General features: G+C 42.5%; 1 protein-coding gene across 1 annotated transcript in view; it reads right to left on the reverse strand.

Annotated features, from left to right (window-relative positions):
* LOC117329487 overlaps positions 1–7,247 on the reverse strand; it is a 46,340-nt gene extending 39,093 nt beyond the window's left edge. Inside the window, exon 1 of the mRNA XM_033887449.1 lies at positions 6,978–7,247. The gene's annotated coding sequence lies outside the window, so the exon portion shown is untranslated. The remainder of the gene's footprint in view (positions 1–6,977) is intronic.
* Positions 7,248–14,704: the final 7,457 nt, after the last annotated feature.

Genomic DNA, 14,704 nt, shown 5'->3' on the forward strand with positions numbered 1-14,704 from the left:
TTGGAACCCAGGGAACATTCGAGAGTGATAGGGAAGGACTATAAAAAGCGAGAATGAGAGGTGTAGAGAGAGAGCGGCCCTGGGAGAGAATGGGTACGGACACCTCTGTACCATGAGAGAGCGGCCCTGGGAGAGAATGGGTACGAACATCTCTGTACTGAGAGAGAGCGGCCCTGGGAGAGAAAGGGTACGGACACCTCTGTACTGAGAGAGAGAGAGAGCGGCCCTGGGAGAGAATGGGTACGGACACCTCTGTACTGAGAGAGAGAGAGCGGCCCTGGGAGAGAATGGGTACGGACACCTCTGTACTGAGAGAGAGAGCGGCCCTGGGAGAGAAAGGGTACGGACACCTCTGTACTGAGAGAGAGAGAGAGCGGCCCTGGGAGAGAATGGGTACGGACACCTCTGTACTGAGAGAGAGAGCGGCCCTGGGAGAGAAAGGGTACGGACACCTCTGTACTGAGAGAGAGAGAGAGCGGCCCTGGGAGAGAATGGGTACGGACACCTCTGTACTGAGAGAGAGAGAGAGAGAGAGAGAGAGCGGCCCTGGGAGAGAATGGGTACGGACACCTCTGTACTGAGAGAGAGAGAGAGAGAGAGAGCGGCCCTGGGAGAGAAAGGGTACGGACACCTCTGTACTGAGAGAGAGAGAGAGAGAGAGAGAGAGAGAGAGAGAGAGAGAGAGAGAGAGAGAGAGAGAGAGAGAGAGAGAGAGAGAGAGAGAGAGAGCGGCCCTGGGAGAGAATGGGTACGAACACCTCTGTACTGAGAGAGAGAGCGGCCCTGGGAGAGAATAGGTACGGACACCTCTGAACTGAGAGAGAGCGGCCCTGGGAGAGACTGGGCACAGGCACCTCTGTACTGAGAGAGAGAGAGGGAGCGGCCCTGGGAGAGAATGGGTACGGACACCTCTGTACTGAGAGAGAGAGAGAGAGAGAGAGAGAGAGAGAGAGAGAGAGAGAGAGAGAGAGAGAGAGAGAGAGAGCGGCCCTGGGAGAGAATGGGTACGACTACCTATGTACTGAGAGAGAGCGGCCCTGGGAGAGAATGGGTACGGACACCTCTGTACTGAGAGAGAGAGAGAGCGGCCCTGGGAGAGAATGGGTACGGACACCTCTGTACTGAGAGAGAGAGAGAGCGGTCTGGGAGAGAATGGGTACGAACACCTATGTACTAAGATAAAGAGCGGTCTGGGAGAGAATGGGTACAGACACCTCTGTACTGAGAGAGAGCGGCCCTGGAAGAGAATGGGTACGGACACCTCTGTACCATGAGAGAGAGCGGCCCTGGGAGAGAATGGGTACGGACACCTCTGTACTGTGAGAGAGAGAGAGAGAGAGAGAGAGAGAGCGGCCCTGGGAGAGAATGGGTACGGACACCTCTGTACTGAGAGAGAGAGCGGCCCTGGGAGAGAATGGGTACGAACACCTCTGTACTGAGAGAGAGCGGCCCTGGGAGAGAATGGGTACGGACACCTCTGTACTGAGAGAGAGAGCGGCCCTGGGAGAGAATGGGTACGGACACATCTGTACTGAGAGAGAGAGAGCGCGGCCCTGGGAGAGAATGGGTACGGACACATCTGTACTGAGAGAGAGAGAGAGCGGCCCTGGGAGAGAATGGGTACGGACACCTCTGTACTGAGAAAGAGCGGCCCTGGGAGAGAATGGGTACGAACACCTCTGTACTGAGAGAGAGCGGTCTGGGAGAGAATGGGTACGAACACCTCTGTACTGAGAGAGAGCGGCCCTGGGAGAGAATGGGTACGAACACCTCTGTACTGAGAGAGAGAGAGCGGCCCTGGGAGAGAATGGGTACGGACACCTCTGTACTGAGAAAGAGAGCGGCCCTGGGAGAGAATGGGTACAGACACCTCTGTACCATGAGAGAGAGCGGCCCTGGGAGAGAATGGGTACGGACACCTCTGTACTGAGAGAGAGAGAGCGGCCCTGGGAGAGAATGGGTACGGACACCTCTGTACTGAGAAAGAGAGCGGCCCTGGGAGAGAATGGGTACAGACACCTCTGTACCATGAGAGAGAGCGGCCCTGGGAGAGAATGGGTACGGACACCTCTGTACTGGGAGAGAGAGTGGCCCTGGGAGAGAATGGGTACGAACACCTCTGTACCATGAGAGAGAGCGGCCCTGGGAGAGAATGGGTACGGACACCTCTGTACTGAGAGAGAGAGTGGCCCTGGGAGAGAATGGGTACGAACACCTCTGTACCATGAGAGAGGGAGCGGCCCTGGGAGAGAATGGGTACGGACACCTCTGTACTGAGAGAGAGAGTGGCCCTGGGAGAGAATGGGTACGGACACCTCTGTACTGAGAGAGGGAGCGGCCCTGGGAAAGAAAGGGTACGGACACCTCTGTACTGAGAGAGAGAGAGAGCGGCCCTGGGAGAGAATGGGTACGGACACCTCTGTACTGAGAGAGAGAGAGAGAGAGAGAGAGAGAGAGAGAGAGAGAGAGAGAGAGAGCGGCCCTGGGAGAGAATGGGTACGGACACCTCTGTACTGAGAGAGAGAGAGTGGCCCTGGGAGAGAATGGGTACGGACACCTCTGTACTGAGAGAGAGAGAGTGGCCCTGGGAGAGAATGGGTACGGACACCTCTGTACTGAGAGAGAGCGGCCCTGGGAGATGGGTACGGATACCTCTGTACTGAGAGAGAGCGGCCCTGGGAGAGAATGGGTACGAACACCTCTGTACCATGAGAGAGAGAGACCCTAGGAGAGAATGGGTACGAACACCTCTGTACCATGAGAGAGAGCGACCCTAGGAGAGAATGGGTACGAACACCTTTGTACTGAGAGAGAGAGAGAGAGAGAGAGAGAGAGCGGCCCTGGGAGAGAATGGGTACGGACACCTATGTACTGAGAGAGAGAGCGGTCTGGGAGAGAATGGGTACGAACACATCTGTACTGAGAGAGAGAGCGCGCGGCCCTGGGAGAGAATGGGTACGAACACATCTGTACTGAGAGAGAGAGCGCGCGGCCCTGGGAGAGAATGGGTACGAACACCTCTGTACCATGAGAGAGAGCGGCCCTGGGAGAGAATGGGTACAGACACCTCTGTACTGAGAGAGAGCGACACTGGGAGAGAATGGGTACGAACACCTCTGTACTGAGAGAGAGCGGCCCTGGGAGAGAATGGGTACGGACACCTCTGTACCATGAGAGAGAGAGAGAGTGGCCCTTGGAGAGAATGGGTACGAACACCTCTGTACTGAGAGAGGGAGCGGCCCTGGGAGAGAATGGGTACGGATACCTCTGTACTGAGAGAGAGCGGCCCTGGGAGAGAATGGGTACGAACACCTATGTACTGAGAGAGAGGGAGCGGCCCTGGAAAAGAAAGGGTACAGACACCTCTGTACTGAGAGAGAGAGAGCGACCCTGGGAGAGAATGAGAGAGCGACCCTGGGAGAGAATGGGTACGGACACCTCTGTACCATGAGAGAGAATATTTGAACCATTATATGATCATGAACTAGACCACTATACGATCATGAACTCTAAATAAAACAGAATCTTTCAAGAGCTGTTGTTTTGTAACATCGAGCCGTATCATGGACACGGAGTACCTCTGGTTACAGGTAATCATATGCCTGTTGACCCAGGGTCAGGCGGTATTAAACTGATAACTATAAGTATATCTAATTTGTTTTACTCTTACATGCTTTGTCGTTAATGGCAAAAGATTTATTACATGATTTTCTTACTACTAAATATTTGTGATCAACGTGGCAGAATCTAGTAACATTTTATTCCATGAGAGATTGCCTGAAGCTTAAAATATAATGAAATACCTCGAAATACAGCTTGATATTGAACGGCAGACAATAATAAAAGAGTAATTAACACATCAAATACAATTCAATTATTACCAATAACAATTAAAATAGAAACGTCCCTCAGGGTAGTCGGGTGACACCCGTGTTAATTCGAACCGAAATACCGAGGGTGCAATGAGGCGTGACAAGACAAAGGTGTCTAGAGGCGCACACATTAACAATGACAAACCTTGGTTTGACTCTGACTAAAACGTTTATTTTATTGTTACAAAAACGCTTTGAATATATTTAACAAATGTAAATCTACAGAAAATCACAAAAATCTTATTGATAAAAAAAGGTTGTATAAATCGACAGAAGTCATTAAAAAGAACAACTATATTAGATTTGAAGGGGACATGTTGGAATACATGAGGAAATTTAGTCCGAAACAGTTCTTCAAGAAATTTTCAACTTCTAAAGCATCCGGTCCCGAAATGAGTATGAGTTTTTTGTATAATCATTTTAAAGATCTGGCTGCTGAGGCAAGAGATGAAACTTGTTCTGCGAATATTTTTGTAAACGATCCAAATGAAAGCTCTGTGCCATTGTTTGAAGAATTAGACTGCCCTATTACTATGGATGAAATTGATAAAGCTATTCGTGATTTGAATCGGGGAAAATCACATGGAGTTGATGGAATTTTGAATGAATGTCTTTTAGTTGGTAAAAATTTATTATGTACATTATTTAATAAAATTTTGGACTCCGGATGCTTCCCTACTGACTGGTCCGTCGCTATTATAACTCCGGTTTATAAAAAAGGTGTAAAAACAAACCCTAATAATTTTAGAGGCATTAGCCTGTTGAGTTGTCTTGGTAAAACGTCTATTTTAAATACGAGACTTCTGAAGTGGTCTGAATCATATGATGTTATCACGGATGCTCAGTTTGGATTTCGCAGTGGTCTCAGTACGGTAGATGAGATTTTTGCTCTACATTCAATTCTAACAAAAACTTTTAGTGAAAATAAACGCTTGTATTGTTGTTTTGTTGATTTTCGTAAAGCGTTTGATAGTGTAGACAGAATAAACCTGTGGTATAACTACAGATTATAAAGGTAGACATTCGGTGTGTAACTACAGATTACAAAGTTAGACATTCACCGTGTAACTACAGATTACAAAGGTACACATTCACTGTGTAACTACATATTATAAAGGTAGATATTCACCGTGTAACTACAGATTATAAAGGTAGACATTCGACGTGTAACTACAGATTACACAGGGTAGACTACAGATTATAAAGGTAGATATTCACTATGTAACTACAGATTACAAAGGTACACATTCGCCGTGTAACTACAGATTACAAAGGTAGACATTCACCGTGTAACTACAGATTACAAAGGTAGTTATTCATCGTGTAACTATAGATTACAAAGGTAGATATTCACGTGTTACTACAGATTACAAAGGTAGACATTCGGCGTGTTACTACAGATTACAAAGGTATATATTCACGTGTTACTACAGATTACAAAGGTAGACATTCGGCGTGTAACTACAGATTACAAATGAAGACATTCACCGTGTAACTACAGATTACAAATGAAGACATTCACCGTGTTACTACAGATTACAAAGGTAGACATTCGGCGTGTAACTACAGATTACAAAGGTACACATTCACCGTGTAACTACAGATTATAAAGGTAGATATTCACGTGTTACTACAGATTACAAAGGTAGATATTCGGCGTGTAGGTTCAGATTACACAGGTACATATTCGGCGTGTTACTACAGATTACAAATGAAGGCATTCGGTGTGTAACTACAGATTACAAAGGTAGACATTCATCGTGTAACTATACAGATTACAAAGGTAGACATTCGGCGTGTAACTACAGATTACAAATGAAGACGTTCACCGTGTAACTACAGATTACAAAGGTAGATATTCACGTGTTACTACAGATTACAAAGGTAGACATTCGGCGTGTAACTACAGATTACAAAGGTACATATTCACCGTGTAACTGCAGATTTCAAAGGTAGACATTCGGTGTGTAACTACAGATTACAAAGGTACACATTCACCGTGTAACTACAGATTATAAAGGTAGACATTCGGTGTGTAACTACAGATTACAAATGAAGACATTCACCGTGTAACTACAGATTACAAATGAAGACATTCACCGTGTAACTACAGATTACAAAGGTAGATATTCGGCGTGTAACTACAGATTACAATCGTAGATATTCATCGTGTAACTACAGATTTCAAAGGTAGACATTCACGTGTAACTACAGATTTCAAAGGTAGATATTCACGTGTAACTACAGATTACAAAGGTAGATATTCACGTGTAACTACAGATTACACAGGTACACATTCACCGTGTAACTACAGATTTCAAAGGTACACATTCGGTGTGTTTAGGGAATGTTCTTTTCAAGATGGTGAGCCATCATGATCACAGAAGATCGTAGTGCATATCTTATATCTTTGATAAGATATCTTATATAAGATATCGTTTATATTATATGCGATATCTTATCAAAGATATAAGATATGCATCGCCCGATTCCAATGCCTCCGAGTCCGGAAATGCGTTATTGTAATTTTTGTACCTAATTTGAAAACGAATGTCATTTTCTTATGGAATGTCCCTTATACTCAGAAATTATTAATGAAATTAACTCATTATTGGTCAATCTGGTATATATTTTTTCTTGCAGGCAATATTTAGCCCAGATTTAATTATCGTGCAAACCACAATTATGTAATAAAATGGTTTCCCTCCATCCCCCTCCAAAACGTCACCAGCCCTGGTCCAATACTCAACTGATGATGACCCCAACGATTCCATTAATAAAAAAAAGTTTTAAGGAAAAAAACCTCCAAAGGTTGTAATTTTAAATCTCTAAATTTGGGGGTTTATGATGCACTAGAATGCACCACAGAGCTTTATGTATTTCAATAGTTTTCGTTTACTTACATTTACTCAGCAAGTTTAATACTGTGCCACGTAAACGAATGCATGTAGCAGTTGGCATTGATCAAACGGACACGTGTGACAGTTACGGTCAGTGAACTGATACAAGGTCACACTCATACAGATACTCATCAACTAATCTGAGCCGGGTACAATAGTTACTCGTAACAAAATAGGACCTAGGGTCAGTTTGTGTTGGACATACCTTTGTGGTCACTGTAATCCTTTTGATATCAGCTGTATCTTCGGAAGCGAGAGGATGGTGTTAATATCCTTTCCAGCCGTTACTTACGTAGTTTTCACAAAAGCACAAGTTATACACATGCAGAAATGGCCAGGTTGATATTGTATCGTTGTCCCCGGATTTCTTATCTCATAACTATGTACACAAGATAAAACGAATACTGTATATGTTTGTCGAGGTGGATTTTCATTCATATATATGAACTGGTGACGTCATTTATCAAATCGTCCATCTAATCAGCCGTCACCTACAAATTGTAACAAAGTGATTAGAAATAACTAATAAGTACCCGAGAATTGACTAATCAGAATGCATGATCCATTTTAACCACGTGGTAGTAGTGGGAGGCGCTATCAGATATAGCAATGTGTGTACCAATATCGAATATTTAAATTGCCGAAATGCAAGTAAAAGCCTCAGGGACTCTCGCTATCGTATAGCTTTACAATAGGCTTTCAAGAGTGACAGAGTAAATGGGAAACTAAAGAGGTTTCAGAAGTTTTTATCTGACACTCAGATCATATATAATTGAGTATACGATACATGAGCAACACCAGAATATACACAAATAATTAACATTAGACAATAGATAGCACTGGTATAGTTAACATGGAGACTGAAATGTTTGCATAATAAAATGGAGAAAAGCACATAATCTTTTTCAATACTTTCAAATTTGCTGTACAAAATAATTCAGAGTATTTTGTAGTATTTGGATACTGAGTATAGTATTTAGGAATATATTTATTTCTTTCAATACGGAAAAAATCACATTAAACAAGAAATGTCTTTTAAAAAGATAAACGGCATAGTTTTAATGCTGGTGGTTATAATGTAAAACTGCTGGTGAAATAAATCAACGAACTAATGCGTTTCAGCACGGATAACAAAATTAGATCAGTTTGAATCATTTTTTAGCTCACCTGGACCGAAGGTCCGGTGAGCTTATGCCACGGTGCGGCGTCCGTCGTCCGTCGTCCGTCAACATTTGCTTCAAATCGCTACTAGTCAAAAAGTTCTTATTGGATTTTGACCAAATTTGATCAGAAACATCCTTGGAGGAAGGGGATCAGATTTTGCATAAATGGTGACTCTGACCACCAAGGGGCCTGAGGCGCGGGGCCCAATAGGGGAAATTGAGGCAATTCCTTTAAATCGCTATTAGTCATAAAGTTGTGAATGGATTTGAACCCAATTTGGTCAGAAATATCCTTTTGGGAAGGGGAACAGATTTCGCATAAATGGTAAGTCTGACCCCTGAGGGGCCAAATGGGCGGGGCCAAATGGGCGGGGCCCAATAGGGGAAATAGAGGTAATTCCTTCAAATTGCTACTAGTCATAAAGTTATGAATGGATTTGAACCCAATTTGGTCAGAAATATCCTTTGGGGATGGGGAACAGATTTTGCATAAATGGTGACTCTGACCCCCGAGGGGTCAAAGGGGCGGGGCCTAATTGGGAAATAGAGGTAATTCCTTCAAATCGCTACTAGTCATAAAGTGATGAAAGGATTTGAACTCAATTTAGTCAGAAACATCCTTAGGGGAAGGGGAACAGATTTTGCATAAATGGTGACTCTGACCCCTGAGGGGCCAAATGGGCGGGGTCCCATAGGGGAAATAGAGGTAATTCCTTTAAATCGCTACTAGTCATAAAGTTATGAAAAGATTTTGACCAAATTTGATCAGAAACATCCTTGGAGGAAGGGGATCAGATTTTGCATAAATGGTGACTCTGACCACCAAGGGGCCTGAGGCGCGGGGCCCAATAGGGGAAATTGAGGCAATTCCTTTAAATCGCTACTAGTCATAAAGTTATGAATGGATTTGAACCTAATTTAATCAGAAATATTCTTGGGGGAAGGGGAACAGATTTAGCATAAATGGTGACTCTGACCCCCGAGGGGCCAAAGGGGCGGGCCCAGTAGGGGAAGTAGAGGAAATTCCTTCAAATCGCTACTAGTCATAAAGTTATGAATGGATTTGAACCCAATTTGGTCAGAAACATTCTTGGGGGAAGGGGAACAGATTTTGCATGAATGGTGACTCTGACCTCGAAGGGGCCAAAGGGGTGGGGCCTAATGGGGAAAAAGAGGTAATTAATTCCTTCAAATCGCTACTAGTCATAAAGTTATGAATGGATTTGAACCCAATTTGGTCAGAAACATTCTTGGGGGAACAGATTTTGCGTAAATGGTGACTCTGACCCCTGAGGGGCCAAATGGGCGGGGCCCAGTAGGGAAAATAGAGAAAATTTCTTTAAATCGCTACTAGTCATAAAGTTATGAAAGGATTTGAACCCAATTTGGTCAGAAACATCATTGGAGAAGGGGGAATAGATTTTGCATAAATGGTGACTCTGACCCCCTAGGGGCCAAAGGGGCGGGGCCCCATAGGGGGAATAGAGGTAATTCCTTTAAATCGCTACTAGTCATAAAGTTATAAAAGGATTTGAACCCAATTAAGTAAGAAACATCCTTCGCGGAAGGTTTATAGATTTTGAATAAATGGTGACTCTGACCCCCGAGAGGCCAAAGGGGCGGGGTCCCATAGGGGAAATAGAGGTAATTCCTTTAAATCGCTACTAGTCATAAAGTTATGAAAAGATTTGAACCCAATTTGGTCAGAAACATTCTTGGGGGAAGGGGAACAGATTTTGCATAAATGGTGACTATGGCCCCTGAGGGGGCCAAAGGGGCAGGGCCCAATAGGGGAAATAGAGGTAATTCCTTCAAATTGCTACTAGTCATAAAGTGATGAAAGGATTTAAATCCAATTTTGTCAGAAACATCCTTTGGGGAAGGGGAACAGATTTTGCATAAATGGTGACTCTGACCCCTGAGGGGCCCAATGGGCGGGGCCCAATATGGGAAATAGAGGTAATTCCTTCAAATTGCTACTAGTCATAAAGTTATGAATAGATTTGAACCAAATTTGGTCAGAAACATCATTGGGGGAAGAGGAACAGATTTTGCATAAATGGTGACTATGACCCCTGAGGGGCCAAAGGGGCGGGGCCCAATAGGGGAAATAGAGGTAATTCCTTCAAATTGCTACTAGTCATAAAGTGGTGAAAGGATTTGAACCCAATTTAGTCAGAAACATCCTTTGGGTAAGGGGAACAGATTTTGCGTAAATGGTGACTCTGACCCCTGAGGGGCCAAATGGGCGGGGCCCAATATGGGAAATAGAGGTAATTCCTTCAAATTGCTACTAGTCATAAAGTTATGAATAGATTTGAACCAAATTTGGTCAGAAACATCATTGGGGGAAGAGGAACAGATTTTGCATAAATGGTGACTATGACCCCTGAGGGACCAAAGGGGCGGGGCCCAATAGGGGAAATAGAGGTAATTCCTTCAAATTGCTACTAGTCATAAAGTGGTGAAAGGATTTGAACCCAATTTAGTCAGAAACATCCTTTGGGTAAGGGGAACAGATTTTGCGTAAATGGTGACTCTGACCCCTGAGGGGCCAAATGGGCGGGGCCCAATATGGGAAATAGAGGTAATTCCTTCAAATTGCTACTAGTCATAAAGTTATGAATAGATTTGAACCAAATTTGGCAGAAACATCATTGGGGAAAGAGGAACAGATTTTGCATCAATGGTGACTGACCCCCAAGGGGCCAAATAGGCGGGGCTCAATAGGGGAAATAGAGGTAATTCCTTCAAATTGCTACTAGTCATAAAGTTATGAATAGATTTGAACCAAATTTGGCAGAAACATCATTGGGGAAAGAGGAACAGATTTTGCATCAATGGTGACTGACCCCCAAGGGGCCAAATAGGCGGGGCTCAATAGGGGAAATAGAGGTAATTCCTTCAAATTGCTACTAGTCATAAAGTTATGAAAGGATTTGAACCCAATTTTGTCAGAAACATCATTGGGGGAAGGGGAACAGAATTTGCATAAATGGTGACTCTGACCCCCGAGGGGCCAAAGGGGCAGGGCCCCATAGGGGAAATAGAGGCAATTCTTTTAAATCGCTACTTGTAATAAAGTTTGAATGGATGTTCTAAAAACAATTCTTGAAGTCTTTCAGACCCTTAGAGAGTCTGGACTTCGTTATTGTTTTTTAAAGCAGTTGGGATCCCCACACCATAACCATATATAGCATCGTTTGAGATTGACAAATAAAACGAATTGAACATGAACATGAACATTATTTTGACATTTGGTCTAATCCAACCAGGTGAGCGATACAGGCCCCATGGGCCTCTTGTTGGTGATAATAAGACTGCATTTGAATCAGGAATATAATTTTATTAATATGTCATTTGAAAGATACATCCACTTATTCAGCTTGCATTCTTAACTGTGTTTCGTTTTGTTTTCGCATTTTGCATTTACCGCTACATTGACCAATCACATACTTCATCTTGACCAGTAACGCCACCTGCCGCGTCATATCCGGGGCTAAAAGAATATTATACGGCTATGCCGAAAGATTGTTTATCGCACAGTACACATATACATGTACGTCCTTCCCTAGGAACGTATTCCCATCTTCCGGTTTCAATTGGAAGACGGTGATTACCTGAACGCTATCCTACAAAAGTATTTCTTAAACTTTTAGGTAAAATTAAAAGATAGATGATATTATAAATTCATACAATTTTTAAACATTCTATAGCATACACTTTTACCAGAATGGAAAACATTATCATGCCATATTTGCGAATTCTAGTTTTTAAGACTATCTAGGATGACATGATTGAGGTTCTTAGAATATTGGCTAGTAAGAGAATGTAAAGTCCATGGCAGTGACGTGCTCCTGTGTTCCGCCCGATCAGAACTGAACTGTATGGATGTGGTATATATATGGTCGACTTAAGTGCCAGAGCATTACAAACATACATACAAAATGGAAAACTTACAAAAGAAGACTTTCATATATACTCGGCAAAACTGACATATAAGCATGTTTTCTTAAGGTTTACATTGTAAATGAGTGAAAACAGTAGGACTTTTTTTTTGACAGGAGCTGGCCTAATGGAACAACATCTCTCCTCGAGCTACCATCAAGGTGATGACGCTGTAATGTTGTCGTGCTCATACAAACGAAGAGCTATAATGTCAGAACTAAACATGGCGTCTTCTAGCTTCCTGTAGTTCTAGTCAACTGTCGTTACCACGGTTTCATCATTAAGGCACTGTTTAACATACCAGTATTTGATAAACATCATTACAATGTGAAGTTGATCAGGTACACAAAATTTCCATTTGAAAACAAAAACCGATTTAGTATCACAGAAAACATGCTATGTATTTTGCAAATAGGTAATTTCATTATGAATTCTGATAAATCATCTTGACATCAAAAAGCATGTTGAAGCACAGATCGTAATTACTTCTTAACATGGTAGATAAGAAAGAAGTTTCGATCGATACAAAATGAGATAACATTTAAAGCAACATTGGAATTGATTTAAAACGTAGGTTACGAATATCAATAATAATTAAGTTTGCATGCTCATGTATGTTCAGTATGAATCTTTTATGTGTATTTGTATAACATATATGTTGTATTGCATTTGATGAATAAAAAACTTGAAACTCCATAATCCATAAGTATATGAAAAGGCTTATACGTCCTTCCATCTATACTTTACCTGGACAGTAGTCACCAGTGACGACCGTTAAAACTTGTTACCGTTGGTTTGTTTGCTGGGTTTATGTCGAGGCGGATTTCCTTGTAGTAGCTGATGACTACCTCGATTAACAATATACGAGAGGCCCGTCCCATGCCATCCACAGCAATTACGGTAAAGTGTCTTCCCAATGACACAGCCACGACAACAAAGGACGGTCCATTTCTCAGCTTCCCGAGAAACACAAACCGACACGGGTAGGGAGTATCGAACCACGCATCTCGGATCTCTACCTGAGATTAGGTAATATTCTTACGTTTTTAGAGCTGATGATTCCTGCCAATATCAAAATCTTACGTAATCTATTCAAGTTTATAAAAAAAAGGTTTAAATAAGTTTCATAATTTGTCCTCCTGGTTGATACACTGTATATGTATTGAATGTTGTGTAGTTTATTTTTGCAAAGAGAAGTAAATAAATAAAATAAGTTGAAGTTAAAGTTGAAAGTTGACTAAACAAAATCGACCTTGGTGAATAGCACTATGGTAACAGGATGGGTAGATCCGAGGTTCCCAGCTGCTCAACGTTTGTGTTCAGTACTGTCCGGCGTTACAGGTTCGAATGGAGTTGGTCTGCATTCTTACAAATGAAAGACAATTATCAGAAAATGCGTTAAACAATTGACATCAATTTATTAACAATGACCCGAAACAACAGCAATTAGAAAACGAACATGTAGAAATATAACGCTCGACTACATGTGAAAAGCAAATTATGACACGAATCCACAGGGGCTTGGCACGATTTTCCAAATGATGGTCCATATATATATGTATTATAGTGTCAATTTTCCAAATGATGGTCCATATATATATGTATTATAGTGTCAAGTGACACTATAATACATACACTGTATATATATGGACCATCATTTGGAAAATCGTGCCAAGCCCCTGTGCACGAATCCACTCCTCGCTCTCACCTTCCAACCAAGCAGAGCCTTGTCCGCGAGACCTCCGATCTCTTGGACGCTCTAACCATTTGACCTACCTGGCCACCAGCGTTCAGCCCAGCCCAGTTTCGCTACATTCCTCCCTCGATCAACAGAGTCTTCGACCCCGAAGACACACACAAGACCATATACAGCATCTGTTGTTATTTAGTTGGGGACCAAATGTTACATGAGAGGAAAAATACAACAACCAGACCGGGACTCGAACCCGGGATCCCCGAACTCTAACCATCTGAGCGTCTGGCCACCGACGTTCTGCCCTGTCCAATTTCGCTATATTATGAAAAGTTTAATAACAGAAAAGGAGCAAATGCCATTAAAGGTCATACGAATCATTGTTTGTCAAAATCAATCGATATCACAGAAGGAAATGGAATTCAGATTCACCAATTAAGTGTCGCATTCGTAAATTGGTCACCAAAGTTCACTGGCCAATGAAATGATTTATATAAATCAGTTTTATTTTCAGATCAACAAATTGAATAAAACAGATAAAGAGTGGAATATGGACCATGGGAGAAATAGTTAATCTGTAATTTGTTTGATAGGATATTGATATGAATACTGACGTTATTAGTCCTAATTTCATAGTGACCAAAATAATCACTAACTTCCGCCCTATGACACTACATCTGACAATTGTGCCAGACTAATTAGGGCCAGGCTATGTTTTATACTACATTTATTTTTTTGTATCTCATTTTTTTGTAATTGTTACTTACTAGCGTAGTCAATGCCTTCGTTTCGAGAGAGGAACTTTTCTGTTACCAATGTTAAAGCTCGTCAACGGGATCCAGTCGTTATTAACAGGCATATAGTATAAGGAGATTTTTTTTAATTTCAGCATATTTGAGAATAATGATTGGTAGAAAGACAGATAGTCCAACTAGCAATTGGTGTCATCGTTGTTACAAACTGGTTACCTTATAGTACCCTACCCCGACCATATACATGTAACCCATAATAGGCCCACATACCCAATAAATCTCTTCCAGTAATCGGCCAGCGGTCCAACACAATATATATACGTGTCGTAACGAGAACACATTTTACCTGTATATAGGATGTTACTGAAAGAAAACA

This window comes from Pecten maximus, chromosome 6 (genome assembly GCF_902652985.1).
Source record: "Pecten maximus chromosome 6, xPecMax1.1, whole genome shotgun sequence".
NCBI lineage: Eukaryota > Metazoa > Mollusca > Bivalvia > Pectinida > Pectinidae > Pecten > Pecten maximus.